Source organism: Capra hircus, chromosome 22 (assembly GCF_001704415.2).
Source record: "Capra hircus breed San Clemente chromosome 22, ASM170441v1, whole genome shotgun sequence".
Lineage (NCBI taxonomy): Eukaryota > Metazoa > Chordata > Mammalia > Artiodactyla > Bovidae > Capra > Capra hircus.
Genome location: NC_030829.1, coordinates 21,177,214 through 21,189,740, shown reverse-complemented (window position 1 = coordinate 21,189,740; position 12,527 = coordinate 21,177,214).

Here is a 12,527-nt window from a genome sequence, read left to right as displayed (position 1 = left end):
GCCTGTAACACTGACAGCTATATAATTTGTCAGAACTCTTGGTTGCAAGTGTCAAAACTCCTCTCAACTTGGCTAAAGCGAGTTGGGGAATGAGTGACTAGAGAAATTTGTTGCAGGGCAGTGGAGGTATTTCGCAGAATTGTAAAAAATAAGGGCAACTGTGGACAACCATGGCCTCAGGGACCGGGACCTGCCACTCTTTGCTGCCCAAATGCTGGCAAGTTCATCTGACTCTCAGGTCTCATTGCTTCCTGAGTGCCAGCCTCCTCCGTGAGCATGGCTGGCAGTAGCGTGAGCCATGGGAGAGAGAGAAAACGCCTTGCTCACAGCATCTTTGTATTGATCTCAGGCAAGGATTATGAATCGTCCCTTAAAATCAATAGCCCACCCCTTGACGGGGATGGAGAGCTAGGATTGGCCAGGCCTGGGTCACCTGGCCCTTTCTATAGCCAGGGCAAGGACCAGCCTTACCAGACTGAAAGTACAGAAAGCAGTGGCTCCTTCCATCTTGGAAAACCTTAAGAAAATGTGTACAAAAAAAAACACAACAACAAAAAACCCACAAAAAACCATGTATGGAAAACTTCAGCAAAACTCTTTGGCAACCCCTTGGAGAGGGGAATTCCAATGAAAAGAGTTCCTATTTACTGGGTATTGGTTTTAGGTCATAGGTCATACACAATGCATTGCAGGCAATATAATGCATTACATACATTATCTTTTAAATCTGTGACAACCTTGATCTGAGATGGACTTTTTTATGTATTAGTTCTTGCCATTTACTTATTTTTAATAGAAGGATAACTGCTTTACAATATTGTGTTGGTTTCTGCCATACATCAACATGAATCAGCCATAGGTTCCCTTCCTCTTGAACCTCCCTCCCACCTCCCACTCCTTCCCACCTCTCTAGGTTGTTACAGAGCCCCAGTTTGAGTTCCCTGAGTCATACAGCAAATTTCCATTGGTTATCTGTTTTACATATGGTAGTGTTTATGCTTCCATGCCGCTCTCCCCATTCGTCTTGAGGTAGACTTCTATTATCGTTTTGCTGATGAAAAACTGATGCCCAGAGATGTTTATCAGCTTTCAGAAGAGAAAGTAAGAAGTAAGAAGCTAGAAGTAAGAGCTGGGGACTGGCTCAGGCCATCCCGTGGGCCTGCATTTTGAGCTCTTTTTCACCTCAAATGATGCGGAAGATGAGGAATTGGGTAACTGGGTTTGGACACGCATGGAACAGGATTCCTTAAACACAAATGCTGAGAGCAGGGCTCACGTGCTGAGACTGACGAAGAAGAAACAGACAAAGAAAAAAAAGACAAGCGACCTGAAATCGAGGCCCAACTCTGACTCTGCTACTGATTAGCTGGAGCTGGAAGAATCCTTTCAAAAGGCAGTTCCAACTGTGTCATTCTGCTGCTTAAAATGCTTCCCTGTTCTCCAGAGAACACCCGAATCTTTCACTAAGGCCGACAAGCTCCGGCGTGTCTGCCTCCCCCTGGAGCAGCTCTGCACCTCTGCGCCCTCATGACTCTGACAGTTTCTTACAGGTCTGACGGGTTTTTTTTGTGTTGTTGTTGTAAATGCATCCCCTGTGCTTGTAATATCTCTTCCCTGCCTGCATTCTGAAGCAGCACCGGTTTTTTTCTTCTGGTTGCAGGTTTCACACATCACCTCTTGGATAGAGGCCTCCCTGCTTGCCAGTCCTCTGACCAACACCCAGCTCGCTGCTTATACTTCTTTTCTTTCTTTCTTTCTGGTCACACTGGAAGGAATGTGGGATCTTAGTTCCCAGACCAAAGATAGAACCTGTGCCCCCTGCATTAGGAGCACAGAGTTTTAACCACTGGACCACTAGGGAAATCCCTCTTTATTTTTTTTAATGTATTTAAAAATTTTTTTAATTGAAGCATAGCTGCTTTACAATGTTGGGCTTCAGTTCAGTCAGTTCAGTCACTCAGTCGTGTCCGCCTCTTTGCCACCCCATGAACCGCAGCACGCCAGGCCTCCTGTCCACACCAACTCCCAGAGTCCACCCAAACCCAGGTCCGTCGAGTCGGTGATGCCATACAACCATCTCATCCTCTGTCATTCCCTTCTCCGCCTGCCGTCAATCTTTCCCAGCATCAATGTCTTTCCAAATGAATCAGCTCTTCGCATCAGGTGGCCAAAATATTGGAGTTTCAGCTTTAACATCAGCCCTTCCAATGAACACCCAGGACTGATGTCCTTTAGGATGGACTGGTTGGATCTCCTTGTAGTCCAAGGGACTCTCAAGAGTCTTCTCCAACACCACAGTTTATTTACTGCTAAATAGCAGAGTGATTCAGTTATTCATGTATATATACATTATTTTTTAATAATTTTCCATTATGCTTTATCATAGCATACTGAATATGATTCTCTGTGCCATACAGTAAGGCCTTGCTCCTTATCCAATCCACATATAAAAACCCACACCTGCTAACCCCAATCTCCAACTCCACCCCTCTCTCATCCCTCACCCCTTGGCAACCACAGGTCTGTTCTCTATGCCTGTGATTCTGTTTCTGTTTCATAGATAGGTTCGTTTGTGTCATATTTTAGATTCCACATACAAGTGATAACAGGGCTTCCCTTGAAGTTAGTAAAGAATCTGCCTGCAATGCAGGAGACCCTGGTTCTATTCCTGGGTTGGGAAGATCCACTAGAGAAGGGTTGGCTATCCTCTCCAGTATTCTTAGGCTTCCCTTGTGGCTCAGCAGATAAGAATCTGCCTGCGATGCGAGAGACCTGGGTTCGATCCGTGCGTTGGGAAGATCCCCTGGAGAAAGGAAGGTCTACCCACTCCAGTATTCTGGCCTGGAGAATTCCATGGACTGCATAGTCTATGGGGTCGCAAACAGTCAGACACAACTGAGCGACTTTCACTTTCACAAGTGATATCATGTGGTATTTGTCTTTCTCTTCCTGACTTACTTCACTTAGTATGATCATCGCTATTTGCTTGCTTACACTTAACTCCTGAACACTTACACTGAGGGCACCTCTCTCAATGGCAATGAATGATCCTCCTCTGGCTGGTCCCTGGACTGCAAGCTCCATGAAGGGGTGGCTGCCATTGCTGCCTCTTCCATGTGTATCCACAAACCTAGCATGATGCTTGGTACATGGTGAGAGCCCACTCAAGATTTATTGAAAGGCTCATTGGAAGTCAGAGCACCCACTCCAGGCCTCCTCTTCCAAGTCGTAAATGTCAGATTGTGTAGGTGTCAAATTCCAAGACTTCAAGCGCACCTGGGCAGAGAGGGAGCTCGTGTCAGTGGGTGGAATTCACTTACATCTCACAGGGTGTTGCAGTTTATTTGAAGCCTATGAGAGAAAAGGCTAGCTGGGGCCATCTGCCCTGGTAACAGGTGGACTCAGAAATGAAGAGGAGAAGTTCACTGAGAAAGCAGCCCTGCCTGTAAAAAAAAAAAAACACCTCACACTCCTTCCCGGAAGAAAGGCTGTCGCTTGGTTTCTCTCTCTGCTTTGACATATGCTTCAAGCCCTCACTCCTAAATTGTGGTCGGTATTCAGAGTTTGCTGCCATGTGAGGAGAGCTGCTGTGAGAACTGAAAATGGCTTCTGGGAGGACAATTAGTGGAGGGAAGGACTTCGTGTCGCCTTCAGGCCCGACCCCTTTGCATAGTGTGGCAGTGGTTCAACTCTGGACCCTGGGGGCTCAGAGCAAGACAGTGGGGCCGGTTCTGTGCAGAGGAATGGGGTCTTCTGAGGCTTTGGCCTTTACAAATAGTCGGGGTCTGCTGCATGGAAACATTTGTCTTGGCTTCCCAGGTGCACAGACTCTGGAGCTAAGCTAAGTTCAAATCCCACCCCTTACCCCCTCACTAGCTATGCAATCATGGACAAGTTGCTCAACCTCTTTGGGCCTAAGTTTCCTCATCTGTGAAATGGGGGTAGTGATAGCATCCCCATTAGTATTATCTTGAGGATTAAACAAGTTCATTTGCATAAAATTCTCCTAGCCCATAAATGTTTCTAGCATTATGTTTTGAAAATCTTCCCAGTGCTTCATGTGGTGTCGGACCACTGGACTAGTGTTTCTCAAAGAATGGCCTATGGGCCACCTGCATCAGAATCACTGAAGCCAGAGGTGATGTTCAAAATGTTTAACCATAGAAAAGGTGAGGACCTCTACAGGTCAGAACTGACAGTAGTTATGATCAGAGAGGCCCATCCTATGTCAGGCATCTTGGACCCACTGACTCATGCCGATTTGGGAAAGATCGGGGTAACTGGGGTAGCAGGGGACACTCTACCCCATCGATGTGGTCAATGACCCTCCTGCTTTTCCCAGGATGTGGCATTTTCATTGTTGAAACTGGGACATTCCCATGAAAACCTAGGACAGTTGGTCACCTACACTCAGGTCCTTTGGGGGCAATGTCTGTTGACCAACTAGTTTAGAAATACATCAGTGTTTTAACAACCAGTGGGGCCACATCAGTGCCTACTGGCGGAATGTCAGCCCTGCCTGCGGTCGTATGAAAATGCAGATTCTGGGCCCAACTCCAGACAGGTTGAATCAGAATTTCCAGAGCCAGGAAATCAGCAGTTTCAACATGCCCACCAGGTGAGTCTGATGCTTGTGTGTGTGTTGCTTTATATCCAGGACTAACTCAACTGGTACTCAGTAAATATTTGTTCGAAGAATGGATACAGCTCATAGTGTTGTGAAAAGACTCCAATGTGACCAGGGCTTGGGTTTTCTAGCCAGACTAAACTCAAATCCTAGTTCTTTTCTTTATCAGTTGGCCAACCTTAGGTGAGTTAATTGACCTCTCAGAGGTCCAGTTTCCTCATCCAGAAAAGGAGACAGTAATAGTACTGTCTTACACAGATGTGTCTGAGCTAAAATATACATAAGGCAGTTAGCCACAGTGCCTGGAATAGAGCAGATGCTGAACAGAAAGTAGCTATCACTATTGCTGTTGTTATTAATACTTCAATTTTCTTTAATTCAGCTTACAATTGCTGAGCCAGGTACTAGGCACAGGGCTGGGTACTGGGGTTTCCAAGATAAATAAGAAATGGAAATTCCCTGTCAGTCCAGCGGTTAGGACTCCATGCTTCACTTCAAAGGGCCGGGGTTTGATCCCTGGCCTGGAAACTAAAATCCCATAAGTCACATGACAAGGCCAAAAACAGAAAATACATGCTTTGTGTCTTAGAAACACAGGTAACGAATGTGCCAGGCGTAGCAGTGATATGGCCTCTCTCATACATTGTTGGTGCCCTAAGTGGCAAGCCACCCAGCAAGGAATCAGGAAAAGGGTCAGGTGACATTTGAGGATTGAGAATTTCTGGAATTTGAATAATGAGAGACTTAAAGTAAAGATGCGGCCATGGGGAAAGATACATCTTTCAGGAAAGGGCCTGCCATTCAGAGTGCCTAGAAGTGACAACTCCTGGTGTTGAGACAGGCAAGTGGCATGATGTTCACAGAAAGGGCCTAGCCAGTTCTGGCCTAAGGGCACCATGGCTGTGGGAAAATGAAAACCAGCCTAAATGTCTTTGTGAGCATTTGGTCGAATGACTCGGAGTTCACTCATGTCTTAGAATGCACTGCAGTGCTTTAAAATGAAGTGATAGTTTTATTATGTGGAAAGATCTTCAAGATATATCTTTGAGCAAAGGAAGCAAGATACAAAAAAAGTATGATCCGATTTTTTTGTATTCAAATAATAAAAAAGACTACTTTCATTCAATTCTAGCCCCACCATTTATCAGCTGGGTAATCTTGTACAAGTTTCCTAACTTTGCTGTGTCTCAGTTTCCCAAACTATAAAATCAGGATATTGAATTGAATTATTGTGAGGATAAAAGAAATAATAACCCACATAAAGTATTGAGCCTAATTCTTAGCATGGATGAGGCTCTCAATAAATAATAGCTATTATTATTTTATGTGCAGAGAAAAGAGTCTGGATTTGTATACATCAAAATAGTAATAATAACTCTCTCTAGGTGATTGAATTATAAATGATTTTAGTTTACTTTCTGCCTTCCTGTATATTCTAAATTGCCACAGTGAACATAAATTACAAACAAGAAAGGAAATGGGCCTTTATGGTGACCCTGTGCAAAATGTAAGTGCATAGTAAATATTTTTAGAATAACTGAGTGGACATTTATATGCCCAGGTTATACAGTTTCAGAGACTTTATTCACATCAAAATACAGTTCCTTACTCTTCAAATACTTCAACAAGGTGGGGAAAAAATGTAGGACATAGATGCAACAAGATTGGCCAGATGCTGAGGCTCACTGAGTATGGGGAACATGAGTTTTCATGATACAATTATATTTTTGTGTATATTTGAAATTTCTCATAATGAAAATTAGAGAAAAAAATATAGTTCTTGGATTTACCAAGGATTATCACACTTCAAGTTTTAAAAATAAATGGTTTTCCCTAAATTCTTTTGGTATTGTTTCATAAATCACTTACTAAGAACTGAAACTCTCAAATTTATAAGCCATTTCTATTAATGATTCAAAGAAAATGATAAGGTTTTATATTGTTACCAGTTGTATTGGTGAGGACTCATTTAGAACCAAGGTGCAGATATTCAAGTGAAACTGGTTTAAGAAAAATAAGATTTGTTTTAACTCATAAATAAGAGTCTTTTGGGTTTTTGAGGGGCCCAGATGATTTCATCATGCTCTCTTTATACATGGTAAATGCGATGACTGCCAATGGCCCCAAGCTTGCAATCTGAAAGAAAGAGATCTTTTCCCAATGGCTCTGGCAACAATCCCAAGCAAGCTTCTGACTGGTTAGGTCTGGTCATGGGGGCACCCTTGGGAGGAGGTTGAAGGCAATGAACTGAGTGCGTTTATCATGGAATAGAATGAAGAATGGAACCCAAAGCAAAAATGTCCAATCAGACCAAAAAAAAAAAATAGTCATTATTCATGAACAGCCAGGTCCCTTATTCATAGAGGAAAGTATTAGTCATTCAGTCATGTCTGACTCTTTGCAACCCCATGGACTGTAGCCCACCAGGATCCTCTGTCAATGGGATTCTCCAGGAAAGAATACTGAAGTGGATAGCCATTTCCTTCTCCAGGGGACCTTCCGAACCCGGGGATTGAACCTGGGTCTCCTGCATTGTGGACAGATTCTTTACTGTCTGATCCACCAGGGAAGCCCTTCATAGAAGAAGGTTCTATATAAAATTCTTCGACTTCACTGGGAGAATAATGCTACATAAATGCAAGAAATTACAATTTTGCTGACAGATCTAAACTGCCATCCAGGTTTCAGTCTTCCTGGATTATGAAGAGAAAAGAAGCAGAAGATGACTATTGAAATATTGCCTAGTGATAAGACATTAAATTTGTGCATCATACAGTAAGTCTAGCTGTGACTTCTTGTTCTGCCACTTGTAATTTTCAGGCCCCAGTTAACTTTTTGGTAAAATTAGAGAACTGGCTTTGATGACTTATAGCATCTCTTTCTGCTCAAAGATGCTATGATCCTGGACACCTCTACACCTAAACAAATTCTGCCAGAATTTCAAAGTAACTTTCATTTGCACAGGCCCATAGTTTCCAAAATACTGATCTTCAGTGAAGAGTTTTATAGAATGAGTTCTTAGGAAACAAAGAACATTGTTTATCTTTTAAAGTATTTCATTTTTCTATTTTTGTTTTTTTTTTTCCTTCTGAGTTATACAGGCATATGTTAAGTGGGCCAAGATTTTGTTTGCTTGTTTTGACTGCATTGTACGTCATTATGGTATCTCAGTTCCCTGACCAGGGATTGAACCCGTGTACCCCGCAGTGGAAGCACAGTCTTAACCACTGGACCTCCAGAGAAGTCCTGAATATTGTTTATTGATTACCCACCGTACCAAACCCTTTCCTTAGATTACTTCATTTGGCTTTCACAATAATTCTTAGAGGTAGGCAAAATAATGGCCTCCCAATGCTGTCCACTTCCTACTCCCTGGAACCTCTGTATATGTTAGGTTACACAGTGAAGAGGCATTCAGGTTGCAAGTGGAATTAAGATTGCTAATCAGCTGATCTTGAGAATTTATCTTGAGTTATCCCACAGTAATCACAAAGGCCTTTATACGTCAATGAGTGAGATGGAAGAGTCAGAATCAGAGGAGAAGATGTGATAACAGAAGCAAAGATTGGAGTGACACAATCGCTGGACTGAAAGACAAAGCAGGGTCATAAACCAAGGAATGCAGGTAGCCTCTAGACAAGAAATGGATTCTCTCCACAAACCCCCAGAGGGAGCACAGCCCTGCAGACACCCAAATTTTAGCCCAGCGAGACTGATTTTGGACATCTGACCTTTACCACTATAAGGTAATATCATTTGTGTTGTTTTAAACCCCTCACTTGTGGTAATCTGTTGCAGCAGCCCTGGGAGATGAATACAAGTAGGTGCGTAAGTAAAGTCACTCAGTCATGTCCGACTCTTTGTGACACCGTGGACTGCAGCCCACCAGGCTCCTCAGTCCATGGGATTCTCCAGGCAAGAATACTGGAGTGAGTTGCCATTTCCTTCTCCAGAGGATCTTCCCGACCCAGGGATCAAACCCGGGTCTCCCACATTGGAGGCAGACGCTTTAACCTCTGAGCCACCAGGGAAGCCCACAGGTAGGTGTAACAAACCTAATAAACTGAGGAGGACACAGTCAAAGAATATTTCAGTGACTTGCCCAAGGCTACCCAGCCACTAAATGGCAGAGTCAGAATTTGAGCTCGAGTGTATTTGGCTTTGAAGCCCATGCTCTTAACCACCATGATAATCTCTGACTGCCGTGTATATGATGCAGCTTTGGGCTGTGCAGGGTACAAAGAAGCACAAGAACATAGTGCTTAACCTTGGAGAATTTATGAACCTGCAAACGGTCAAACAACCCGACAGAATGAATAATTACCTTTCACTGGAACAACTGAACGCCAGGCACTTTACCTGTGTACTCTTGGCACTGCCACCCCCATTGTGAACAGGAAGGATGTTACCATCTCTTATGGGCTGTGTCCCACTTTCCCTGCCCCAACTTCTCAAGTTCATAAGGTGAAGTCCCAAACCCCAGTACCTTAGAATGTGTCAGCATTTGGACAGTGACCTTGAAAGAGGTGAGTAAGGTAAAATGAGGTCATTTGGGTGGGGCCCAATGCAAAATGACAGATGTCCTTAGAAGAAGAGGGGATTAGCACCCAGACTCACACACAGAGGGAAGACCAAAGCCCTGAAGAGAGAAAGTGGCTGCCTGCAAGCCAAGCAGAGAGGCCTCAGAAGAAGCCAACCCTGCTGGACAGGTTGATCTTGGACTTCCAACCTCCAGGACTCAGAGAAATGAAAATGCTGGGTTTTTTGTCTTTCAGCCACCAGCCCTAGGAAATTAACACACCACTCATAAGTACATGGATCTCCTCTTACCCAAACTGCATACCTCATAACTAGAAGACTTGTTTTACTCCAGATTTGAGGGCCTAGTTCTAAATCAGGACGGAGGAACCCAGGAACAACCTCTCTCCTCTAGCCAATCCACTTCCAGCTACTTGAGCAGGTGCAAGACCTGAGTCTCAACACTCCAGGAGGGCAGTGTGACTTCCGTTCCTGTCACCTGAGCTTCTCTTTACCCCTCTGCCTCTTCCAGGCTCCCTGGGTTCATTCAGTCTCTTTAGTCCCTTCCTTCCATTGAAAGTCTGGTCTTTTCTTTCACTGAATCTCTAGTGTGGCTTCTCTGTCTAGTTCTACTGATGAATGGAGCGTGAATCTTAAAGGCAATGTGGGCAGGGGATAAGAATTCTTTACAGTAGTCTGGCCTTAGAGTGAGTTATCTAAAAAGGAAGCAGATTTTTCACATCACATGCATGCTGAATCACTTCAGTAATGTCTGACTGTGACCCTGTAGGCCATAGCCTGCCAGCTCCTCTGTCCATGGGTTTCCCCAGGCAAGAATACTGGAGTGGTTTGCCATGCCCGCCTCCGGGGGATCTTCCTACCCAGGGGAGGAACTCGCATCTCTTATGTCTCCTGCATTGGCAGGTGGATTCTTTGCTACTAGCACCACCTGGGAAGCCCTTTCATATCACATCCATTAGTAAATCCCTTATACCTCCCCCTGTCAGAGTTCCTGTCCTATTATCTAAATGCATCAATTGGATGCGCTTAAATTAGGAAAGGCTAGGTTGTGCTGCAGTAACCAACACCCAACCCAATCTCACTGGTTTAACACAACCAAGTTTATTTCTTACTCATGTCACATGTACACTGTTTATCATAGTCACTGGGGATTTCAAGCTGATGGAGGCTCTATTTCCTTGATGGCTCAGGCAGAGAAAGAGGATGTGGAGAATCATCCTGGCACATACAAACCTTTACTTGGAAATGACACACAGTACTTCCCCTCACATATCATTGGATGAAGCAAGCAAAATATTTACTCCCTATGTCAAAGGAGGTAGAGAAATGTGATTTTATCATGTGCCCAGAGAGAAAGAGAATACAAACAATTGCAAACAGCCTTGATAACCACCTTGAGTTATCAGGGGGTCCACATGGGCATACTTTTGACTGTGTGTAACAAGACACCTGCCAGAAGTGGCTAAAACCAGGGGGAGATTTATTTATTTGGATTTTGAAGCAGAGAAAGGTTTATTGTGAGGTGACTAGGGACGAGGTGGCTTATGCCTTGGAAAACCCTGAGCTTCCTGAAGGGTTTTGGCAAAGCATTTTTAAAGGGCAGTTTTGGAGGGTGGGAGTGGTCTGCAGAGTGCAGAATCAGTTGTACAGTTCTCAGACTGGCTGATGGTGAGGCAGCAGGGTGGTCTCACAGAGGTTAATATTATCAGTCCCTAAACTCTAGGAGTTAAAAATACACACTTGACGTGCTCCTTTTCCTATTTGGAACCAGTCTGTTTCATGTCCAGTTCTAACTGTTGCTTCCTGACCTGCATATAGGTTTCTCAAGAGGCAGGTCAGGTGGTCTGGTATTCCCATCTCTTTCAGAATTTTCCACAGTTTATTGTGATCCACACAGTCAAAGGCTTTGGCATAGCCAATAAAGCAGAAATAGATGTTTTTCTGGAACTCTCTTGCTTTTTCAATGATCCAGCGGATATTGGCAATTTGATCTCTGATTCCTCTGCCTTTTCTAAAACCAGCTTGAATATCTGGAAGTTTAGGGTTCATGTATTGCTGGAGCTTGGCTTGGAGAATTTTGAGCATTACTTTACTAGCATGTGAGATGAGTACAATTGTGCGGTAGTTTGAGCATTCTTTAGCTTATTTAACTTATTTGCAGAGTACATCATGAGAAACGCTGGGCTGGAAGAAGCACAAGCTGGAATCAAGATTGCTGGGAGAAATATCAATAACCTCAGATACGCAGATGACACCTCCCTTATGGCAGAAAGTGAAGAGGAAGAAAAGCCTCTTGATGAAAGTGAAAGAGGAGAGTGAAAAAGTTGGCTTATAGCTCAACATTCAGAAAACGAAGATCATGGCATCTGGTCCCATCACTTCACAGGAAATAGATGGGGAAACAGTGGAAACAGTGTCAGACTTTATTTTTCTGGCTCCAAAATCACTGCAGATGATGATTGTAGCCACGAAATCAAAAGATGCTTACTCCTTGGAAGGAAAGTTATGACCAACCTAGATAGCATATTCAAAAGCAGAGACATTACTTTGCCAGCAAAGGTCCGTCTAGTCAAGGCTATGGTTTTTCCTGTGGTCATGTATGGATGTGAGAGTTGGACTGTGAAGAAAGCTGAGTGCTGAAGAATTGATGCTTTTCAACTGTCGTGTTGGAGAAGATGCTTGAGAGTCCCTTGGACTGCAAGGAGATCCAACCAGTCCATTCTGAAGATCAGCCCTGAGATTTCTTTGGAAGGAATGATGCTAAAGCTGAAACTCCAGTACTTTGGCCACCTCGTGAGAAGAGTTGAGTCACTGGAAAAGACTCTGATGCTGGGAGGGATTGGGGGCAGGAGGAGACGGGGACGACAGAGGATGAGATGGCTGGATGGCATCACTAACTCGATGGACATAAGTCTGAGTGAACTCCAGGAGATGGTGATGGACAGGGAGGCCTGGCGTGCTGTGATTCATGGGGTCGCAAAGAGTCGGACACGACTGAGCGACTGAACTGAACTGAACTGAAACTCCAAGAGACCTGGGGCTATGTGCTCAGGTCAGAGATTAGTTTTTCCATTGGTGGGGAGAGGGAGGGGTGGTTCACATCTGCAAAACAACTCCAGAAATTTGCATCAAATAACACTATCTGGGAACTTCAGAAAGGAGCTAAAGCAGAGGATACAGAGGAAACCTGTCCTGAGGAAGGCCCCACAGGGTCCTGCTTGATTACAATTCCGAAGCGAGAGACTTGTTTTCTCATATGGCAAAGGGCCCTTATACCAGAGAGTCCCTGGCTTGGTTCATCCGCTGGCCAGTGCCATCACCCAGCACCCAGACTCCTCTGGTCTCTGCCCTGTCATTCTCA